The sequence below is a fragment of the Aythya ferina genome (assembly GCF_964211825.1).
Source record: "Aythya ferina genome assembly, contig: HAP1_SCAFFOLD_29, whole genome shotgun sequence".
Lineage (NCBI taxonomy): Eukaryota > Metazoa > Chordata > Aves > Anseriformes > Anatidae > Aythya > Aythya ferina.
In genome coordinates this window covers 2,171,592-2,180,807 of record NW_028181463.1, presented here as the reverse complement: position 1 = coordinate 2,180,807, position 9,216 = coordinate 2,171,592, and positions in this window count along the sequence as shown.

Below are 9,216 nucleotides of genomic sequence, written 5' to 3'. Positions count from 1 at the left end.
ACTCTTCCATTGCCCACGGAGGAGTCCCCTGCTCCCAGGGATACCCTTCCCTTAGGCAGCATTAGGAAGAACTCATGAAAGGGACCTGCCAAATGTCTTCCTGGAAGTGGGCAATTTTCTGGAGATTCTAAATGAGAAATGGGATGATTTTTTTCCCTGATAAGTCTGTAGTACATTACTACTGTTCTTTCTCTTCTATGTGCAGAACCACATCCCAAAAATGCAGATGTCCAACAGAAGCACCATCACCGAGTTCCTCCTGCTGGCATTCGCAGACACACGCGAGCTGCATCTCCTGCACTTCGCGCTCTTCCTGGGCATCTACCTGGCTGCCCTCCTGGGCAACGGCCTCATCCTCAGCGCCATAGCCTGCGACCACCGCCTCCACACTCCCATGTACTTCTTCCTGCTCAACCTCGCCCTCCTCGACCTCGGCTGCATCTCCACCACTGTTCCTAAAGCCATGGCCAATGCCCTCTGGGACAACAGAGCCATCTCCTATCAAGGATGTATTGCACAAATACTCTTTTCACTCTTCTTTGTTGTAGCTGAGTATTGCCTCCTCACAGTCATGGCCTATGACCGCTACATTGCCATCTGCAAGCCCCTGCACTATGGGAACCTCCTTGTCAGCAGAGCTTGTGCCCAGATGGCAGCAGCTGCCTGGGGCAGTGGCTTTCTCACTGCTGTCCTGCACACGGCCAGTACCTTTTCCCTGCCCCTCTGCCAAGGCAATGCTGTGGACCAGTTCTTCTGTGAAATCCCCCACATCCTCAAGCTCTCCTGCTCAGGTGCCTATCAAAGGGAATTTGTTGCACTTGTAATAAGTATTTCAGTATTATTTGGTTGTTCCATTTTCATTGTTATTTCTTATATTCAGATTCTCAGGGCAGTGCTGAGAATGCCCTCTAAGCAGGGCCAACACAAAGCCTTTTCCACGTGCCTCCCTCACCTGGCTGTTGTCTCCCTGATGGTCAGCACTGGCATTTTTGCCTACCTGAAACCCCCAGACATCTCTTTCCCATCCCTGGATGTGGTGGTGTCATTTCTGTACTCAGTGGTGCCTTCAGCAGTGAACCCTCTCATCTACAGCATGAGGAACAAGGAACTAAGGGATTCAGTGAGGACTCTGCTTGAATACACATATTTTCAACATATTCACCTATAATAATATAGATATAATTAGAAATTCCAGCATTTTCAGGCAGTGGTGGCAGCATGCAGGGGAGGGGTCCCAGCAGGGCTTGGTGCTGCAGAGCCAGGGCTGCGCCAAGGGAGCCCAGAGCTGCAGGGGCAGGGGAGAGGAGGCCGCTCTGGGCCCTTGCTGGCCTGGGCAGAGCAGGAAAGGGGCCCAGGGCATTCGTCCCCTCCCCGCAGCCTGCCAGCACATCTGTTGAGGGCCAGGGTGGCTGCTGCAGGGGCAGGGAGTTCAGCATGGCCCTTGCAGCCCCTCTGCCTTTGGGCTCGGCCCCGGCCTTGGCTCTGCTGGCAGGAGCTCTCTTGGCATGCGCTTCCTGGCCTCCCTTCGCCTGCGCACAGCTGCTGCCCACTCAGGCTGCTGCCACAAACGTGTCCTCACCAGCAGCACCACCCCTTGGGCTGCTTCTCTTGGCCTCCCCAACCAACTGCCTTGGCTCCTTGTCTCTGCTGGGCCCCACCTTCCACACTCAAATCTTTCCCTTGGCTGTTGTCTCCCTTTCCCCTGCCCTGTGGGAATACTAATCTGGGGCGGACAGGTTACCATTAGGTGCAGTGGTGCTTGTGTAATTCACATTCGTGATGGCACAAATGCTGGTTCCTTCACCAATGATGCACATCCTTCTTCATGTTAGGCCAAACTCAACATCCTTCTCTCTCTGCTTTTCCTCATGGATGAACTGGATTAGGTCTCCTTGATTATTCTGAGGCACAATGCAATGCTTTTTGCCTTCTGCTACTCAGGCACAATATGTGTGACTTTCCCTTACTCTGCACATTGACCTGCAGGGTCATTCCGTATTTGTTGCTTTCCAAATGTTAGTTGGACGGGGGCCATTTCCAAAGTGGGGCAAGTTGATGTGTCCTGCCTCAGCCATTTGAAGCATGCTATACTTGAGTTTTTCAGCCTGAGTTTGCTAAAGATGACCCAGGAAGGTCATCAACAGATGTTCAAGTGTCCAGTTTAAGTAAGGGAGAGTATCTCAGGTTTCCAGTGGCCATTTCAAATCTAGGTCAATCAGAGGAACCCACTGAAGAAGAGGTTTGTCTTTGAAGGGGTGTTCCTGTGCTGGGCTGAGCTGCAGTTACAGGGACAAAGACCACTGCTGGCAGTGGAGGTGCCCTGGGAACTCCACCTGGCTCCACCTGATTTTCCCAAAGGGCTCTGGTATCCTGCAGGTCTTTTCTGACATCTGCCGGTCCGGAGAAGTGCCTCAAACACAACAGGGCCACTGGAGGTTTTCCCTGGTTGCTTATGGTCAGACGGCAAAGCTCTGCCAGAATACCCAGATTTTTTTTCAGTACTTGAATAATAAAGCAACAACACATCAGCTCAAAAGACTCAATCCTTTCTGTAAAATGTCTCATGTGAAGTGTAATTTCTATCATGAAGAAATGTGATTTTTCAGGATGCATATTCATCCCAGGAGAAGAAATACTGGTGTTCACCTGTAGTTGCATAGTCCTCGCTTTTCTATCATGGTGTGCTCCCTCCCTCATCTTCCAGGCACAAAACTCATCTTGATTACATAGACCCTGCTGAATGTCGCCTTTCCAGCTGCCTGTCTGAACCTATGCACTTCCCATCATTCTCCTGGTTTGCCCTCCTCTTACCGTTTAATCATTCAGACCATTCTCAGTGACCCAGTTGCTGCTTGGAGTTTCAGTGAGTTCAAGGTCGCCCATCTCTCAGCAGTCTGTCTAATGGTTTCGTTAGTAAGACCCTCATTGTTTATCATTAGTATGATTAGGATTAATATTAACACAATATGGATTAATATTAACAACATTACTTAAATCACTGAAAAATACATCATGTGCAGTCATCCTTTTGGGAAGGTAAACATCACTGGAGGCAACAAAATAAGGAACTTGAACATTTTTTATTTTTTTTTTTTTAATTGCAGCATGATTTCCTGTTGTTTGTTTTGAAATAGGAAAACTCCTGTTCTTCCTACCTATGCAGGGCTTCAAAAAAGAAACCTTAGACCAATATAACCAGGAGAATGATCACAGAATCACAGAATTTTCTAGGTTGGAAGAGACCTCAAGATCATCGAGTCCAACCTCTGACCTAACACTAGCAGTCCCCACTAAACCATATCCCTAAGCTCTACATCTAAACGTCTTTTGAAGACTTCCAGGGATGGTGACTCCACCACTTCCCTGGGCAGCCTGTTCCAATGCCTCACAACCCTTTCAGTAAAGAAGTTCTTCCTAACATCTAACCTAAAACTCCCCTGGCTCAACTTAAGCCCATTCCCCCTCGTCCTGTCACCAGGCACGTGGGAGAACAGGCCAACCCCCACCTCGCTACAGCCTCCCTTGAGGTATCCATAGAGAGCGATAAGGTCGCCCCTGAGCCTCCTCTTCTCCAGGCTGAACAAGCCCAGCTCCCTCAGCCGCTCCTCGTAGGACTTGTTCTCCAGGCCCCTCACCAGCTTCGTTGCCCTTCTCTGCACCCGCTCAAGCACCTCCATGTCCTTCTTGTAGCGAGGGACCCAAAACTGAACACAGTACTCGAGGAGCGGCCTCACCAGAGCTGAGTACAGGGGGACGATCACCTCCCTAGCCCTGCTCGTCACACTGTTCCTGATACAAGCCAGGATGCCGTTGGCCTTCTTGGCCACCTGAGCACACTGCTGGCTCATATTCAGCCGACTATCCACCATCACTCCCAGGTCCTTCTCTGCCTGGCAGCTCTCCAACCATTCCTCTCCCAGCCTATAGCTCTGCTTGGGGTTATTGCGCCCCAGGTGCAGGACCCGGCACTTGGCCTTGTTGAACTTCATGCAGTTGACCTCAGCCCATCGGTGCAGCCTATCCAGATCCTCCTGCAGAGCTTTCCTACCCTCAAGCAGATCGACACACGCACCTAACTTGGTGTCATCTGCGAACTTACTGAGGGTGCACTCAATGCCCTCGTCCAGATCATCGATGAAGATATTAAAGAGGACCGGCCCCAGCACCGAGCCCTGGGGAACGCCACTAGTGACTGGCCTCCAACTGGACTTGGCTCCATTCACCATGACTCTTTGGGCCCGGCTATCCAGCCAGTTTCTAACCCAACGAAGCGTGCGCCAGTCCAAGCCAAGAGCAGCCAGTTTCTTGAGGAGAATGCTGTGGGAGACGGTGTCAAAAGCCTTGCTGAAGTCAAGGTAGACCACATCCACAGCCTTTCCCTCGTCCACCCAGCGCGTCACTTTGTCATAGAAGGAGATCAGGTTCGTCAAGCAGGATCTGCCTTTCATAAAGCCATGCTGACTGGGCCTGATCACCTGCTTGCCCTGCAAGTGCTGCATGATGACTCTCAGGAGGATCTGCTGCATGAGCTTCCCTGGCACTGAGGTCAAACTGACAGGCCTGTAGTTTCCCGGGTCTGCCCTCCGGCCTTTCTTGTAGGTGGGTGTCACGTTTGCTAGCCGCCGGTCAACTGGGACTTCCCCCAATAACCAGGACTGCTGATAAATGATGGATAGTGGCTTGGCCAGCTCCTCTGCCAGTTCTCTCAGTACCCTTGGGTGGATCCCATCCGGCCCCATTGACTTGTGCACATCCAAGTGCCGTAGCAGGTCACCAAACAGTTCTTTGTGGATAGTGAGGGCCACATCCTGCTCCCCATCCCCTTCCACCAGCTCAGGGTACTGAGTATCCAGAGAACAACCGGTATTGCCGCTAAAGACTGAGGCGAAGAAGGCATTGAGCACCTCCGCCTTTTCCTCATCTCTTGTAACTAAGTTTCCCCCTGCATCCAGTAAAGGATGGAGATTCTCCTTAGTCCTCCTTTTTGCGTTGATGTGTTTATAGAAACGTTTTTTGTTATCTTTAACGGCAGTAGCCAGATTGAGCTCCAGATGAGCTTTGGCCTTCCTAATTTTGTCCCTGCACAGCCTCGCAACATCCTTATAGTCCTCCCTAGTGGCCTGCCCACTTTTCCAAAGCTTATAAACCCTCTTTTTCCTCCTAAGATCAAGCCACAATTCTCTGTTGAGCCAGGCCGGTCTTCTTCCCCGCCAGCTCGTCTTTGGGCACGTGGGGACAGACCGTTCCTGCGCCATTAAGACTTCCCTCTTGAAGAGTGCCCAGCCTTCCTGGACCCCTCTGCCCTTCAGAACCACCTCCCAAGGGACTCCACCAACCAGTGTCCTGAGCAGCTCAAAGTCAGCCCTCCGAAACTCCAATACAGAGGTTTTACTGGTCCCCTTCCTGGCCTCGCCAAGAATAGTGAACTCCACCATTGCGTGGTCACTCTGCCCAAGACAGCTCCCGACGATCACGTCCTCCACCAGTCCTTCTCTGTTTGTGAAGAGAAGGTCTAGCGGGGCACCTCCCCTGGTAGGCTCACTAACCAGCTGCGTCAGGAAGCTATCTTCCACGCTCTCCAGAAACCTCCTAGACTGCTTTCTCAGGGCTGTGTTGTGCTTCCAGGATATGTCAGGGAAGTTGAAGTCCCCCACGAGTACAAGAGCTGATGATTTTGCAACCTCTGTCAGCTGCCTGTAGAATTCCTCATCCGTCTCCTCATCCTGGTTCGGCGGTCTATAGCAGACCCCGACCAGGACACTAGCCTTGTTGTCCCTGCCGATCCTAACCCAAAGGGACTCGACCTTGTCATTCCCAACCTCGAGTTCTACAGCCTCGAAAGACTCTCTAATATAGAGAGCCACACCACCACCCCTTCTGTGCTGCCTGTCCCTTCTATAGAGCTTATAGCCAGGCATTGCAGTACTCCAGTCATGAGACTGGTCCCACCACGTCTCCGTGATGGCAACCAAGTCGTAGCCTGCCTGCCGCACGATGGCTTCCAGCTCCTCCTGTTTGTTACCCATGCTGCGTGCATTGGTGTAGATGCACTTCAGCTGGGCCATTGCCTTATCCTCCGGCCTTGCCATTGTTCCCCCTGGCACAGCCCCAACAATCCTTGCTTCAGCCCCATCCCCCTTCCTTCCTAGTTTAAAGCCCTCTCAATGAGCCCTGCCAGCTCCTGGCCCAGGATCCTTTTTCCCCTAAAAGATAGGGACCCGTCTGCGGCCATCAGGCCAGGTGCTGAGTAAAGTGCCCCATGATCAAAAAACCCAAGATTTCTGCGTTGGCACCAGCCCCGGAGCCACGTGTTTAACAGGTGGGCTTTCCGTGTCCTCTCTGAACTCCTCCCTGCCACCGTAGGGATGGACGAAAACACCACCTGCACTCCCGCTCCATCCACTAACCGACCCAGCCCCCTAAAGTCCCTTTTGATAGCCTTGAGGCTTCTCTCTTCGATGTTATCACTGCCCGCCTGGACTATCAAAAGGGGGTAATAGTCAGAGGGGCGTACCAGGTTAGGAAGCTTCCTGGCAACGTCCCTGACCCTGGCCCCAGGGAGACAGCAGACTTCCCTACGGGTAGGGTCCGGCCGACAAATAGGGCCCTCTGTTCCCCTAAGAATCGAGTCACCAACAACAATAACCCTCCTGTCTTTTTTGGTGGAGGCAGTCCTGAGGCGCGGAGTCGACCTCCTCGCTCCAGGCATCCTCCTGGGAACATTTGCTACCTCTTCCTCACACACCGGCCTCTCAATCTCTAGGGCCTCAAACCTGTTGTGTAAGGGCACCTGGGAAGGTGGGGCCGGAAGGGGAGAGCATCGCCTGCGATGTCGAGCAGGGACCTGTTTCCATTCCTCCTCAGCTCCCAGATCCCCTCCCTCTGCCCGACGGGGACAGGGCAGGGGGTCCGCCCCCATTTGGGGAGTCTCACCTCGGCACCTCCCCTTGAGGCCCTGCAGGGAGTTACTCCAGAAGTCTATCTCCCGCTCACACTCCCTGATGGCCCTCAACCTCTCCACCTCCTCCTTGAGCTCCGCCACCATGCGGACCAGGTCATCCACCTGCTCGCACCTCACGCACGCAGTTTCTCTGCCTCCCGCCGATGGCAGCAACAGGCTCAGACACTCCATGCATCCGGTGACCTGAACTGCGGCATTTTTTAACGGGTAGTCGGTCTGCGTGTGTACCGACTTTCTGGAGAGCGCGCCGTGCCTGGTGGCGACCATTATCGCCTAGTTACGGCTGTTGTTAACGAGGTGTTGCTTGTGTGTAGGGGGAGCGCTCTGCCCTTCCTGCGCGCCCTGCCTGCGCTAACTGCCGCGCTAACTGCCGCGCCACTCCCTTCTGACGCGCCACGCCCTGTTTGCCCGCCCTGTTTGCCAGAAGTGACCTCACAGTCACTGCCACGGTCACATTCCTGCTGCTGGGCCATGAGATCCTGAGATAGAGCTGAGCTCACTCTAGTCTCCTCGATACCTCTTTTTCACTTTCTGGGTTAGAGATTAAGCAGAGTTTTAGTGGAAGTGTTTGTTGTTCTGCTTGTGGTGTCAGGTCTGTGGTTAAGGTCTGGACAAGCTCTGTGGTTTAGGGATGTTTTAGGTCTGCTAAGAAGTCTAGGGTTAAATAGAGCATTTTAATATCGGTGTTAACGGAAGGGATTAGGGTAATCAAGAGAGAAAACTGCTTCATTTCAAAGTATTATATTAGTATTTAGGTTGGGGAATAAAATTACTGTTTCAAGTAAGTTAAGGGCCATATGTGACTGTTTTAAGTCAGTGTTACTGCAACGTCGGCATTGCATGAATGCTCTTACCTCTATGAAATGATTAATTTCTGCTGGCCATGCTCCTCTTCCCACCCCATAATCTCACTGCTGCTCCTGACCTCCCCATATCTTGTTGGGATCAGCTTTCTGATGACATTTAACATCTCAGTGTACCTGTCTCACCTCTGTTGGCTCCTCCATTCCTGAGAAGGAAGTAGCATTGTAGTCAGGAGGGAAAAGGACACAAAGATCTTTAGGAACATCCTGCACAATGTGCCCATCAGCTCTGCACCTCCACAAAATCATGCTTCTGACCTACAAGTTTTGTTTTCCAAGTGGCTTCTGTGGATCCCAGTCTACTTTTTCCAGGTCCTCTCACATGTTTCAGTTTCAGATGTGGAGGGATGGGATAAAGAAAACCAAGGCATGGATGGAACTGAGATTAGCAGGGGATGAAAAGAATAACAGGAAGAGATTCTGTAGGTATCTTGCTCAGAAAAGGAAGGCCAAGGACATTGAACCCCCTCTGATGAATGAGAAGAGTGAACTGGTAATGACAGGCATGGAAAAGGCTGAGGGACTCAACAACTTCTTTTCTTCAGTCTTCCCTGCCAGTCAGGCTCCACAAGTCTTTTGTTTCCCTGAACCCATAGTTGGTGGCTGGGGGTGCAAATTCCTACCTCTTGTAAGTGAAGAGAAGATTTGATGCCACCTCAAGAAGCTCAAGAAGTACAAGTCTATGGGGCTTGATGACTTGCATTCCAGGGAGTGGAATGCTTTTGCTGAGGCTGTGGATGTTCCATCCTTGGGGGTGTTCAAGGCCACGTTAGATGAGGCCCTGAGCAACCTGATCTAGGGGGTGGTGTCCCTGCCTATGGCAGGGGGGCTGGAACTAGATGATCGTCAAGGTGCTTTCCAACTCAACCATTGTATGATTCTGTGATTGTGCTTCAGAGGGAAAGTAATAATAATAATAATAATAATAATAATAATAATAATAATAATAATAATAACAACAACAACAACAACATGGTATTGAGTTTCAGAATACTCAGTGATCCTTTGTTTCAACTCATGTTGAAAAGATCAAGACTGGGAAAAGTGCTCCATGCCAACATAAAGGGAGATAAAAAAGGGTCAAACGTGTTGGCCCAAGTGCCCATGACTGAAGGGTGCTGCTGGTAACTGGCTGGCAGGAGGACTTGGTATCACTAATGTCCAGCCAACTTCTCCCCCCCCCAACTTCATCCCCTTCTTCAGTGTGAATATCAGCAATGTGGCTAAAGGGAGACTCCAGGAGACTATGGCAAAGGCCTTGCCAAATCCAGGTTCACCACATTCCCTTCTCTCCCCTCCCCTACTGCTTCACGTGCGGCAGGACTTTCCCCATCATGTTCCCATGGGCAGAGGTGACAACTGCAAATCTCCCAGTCCTTTTTCTTGTCATTC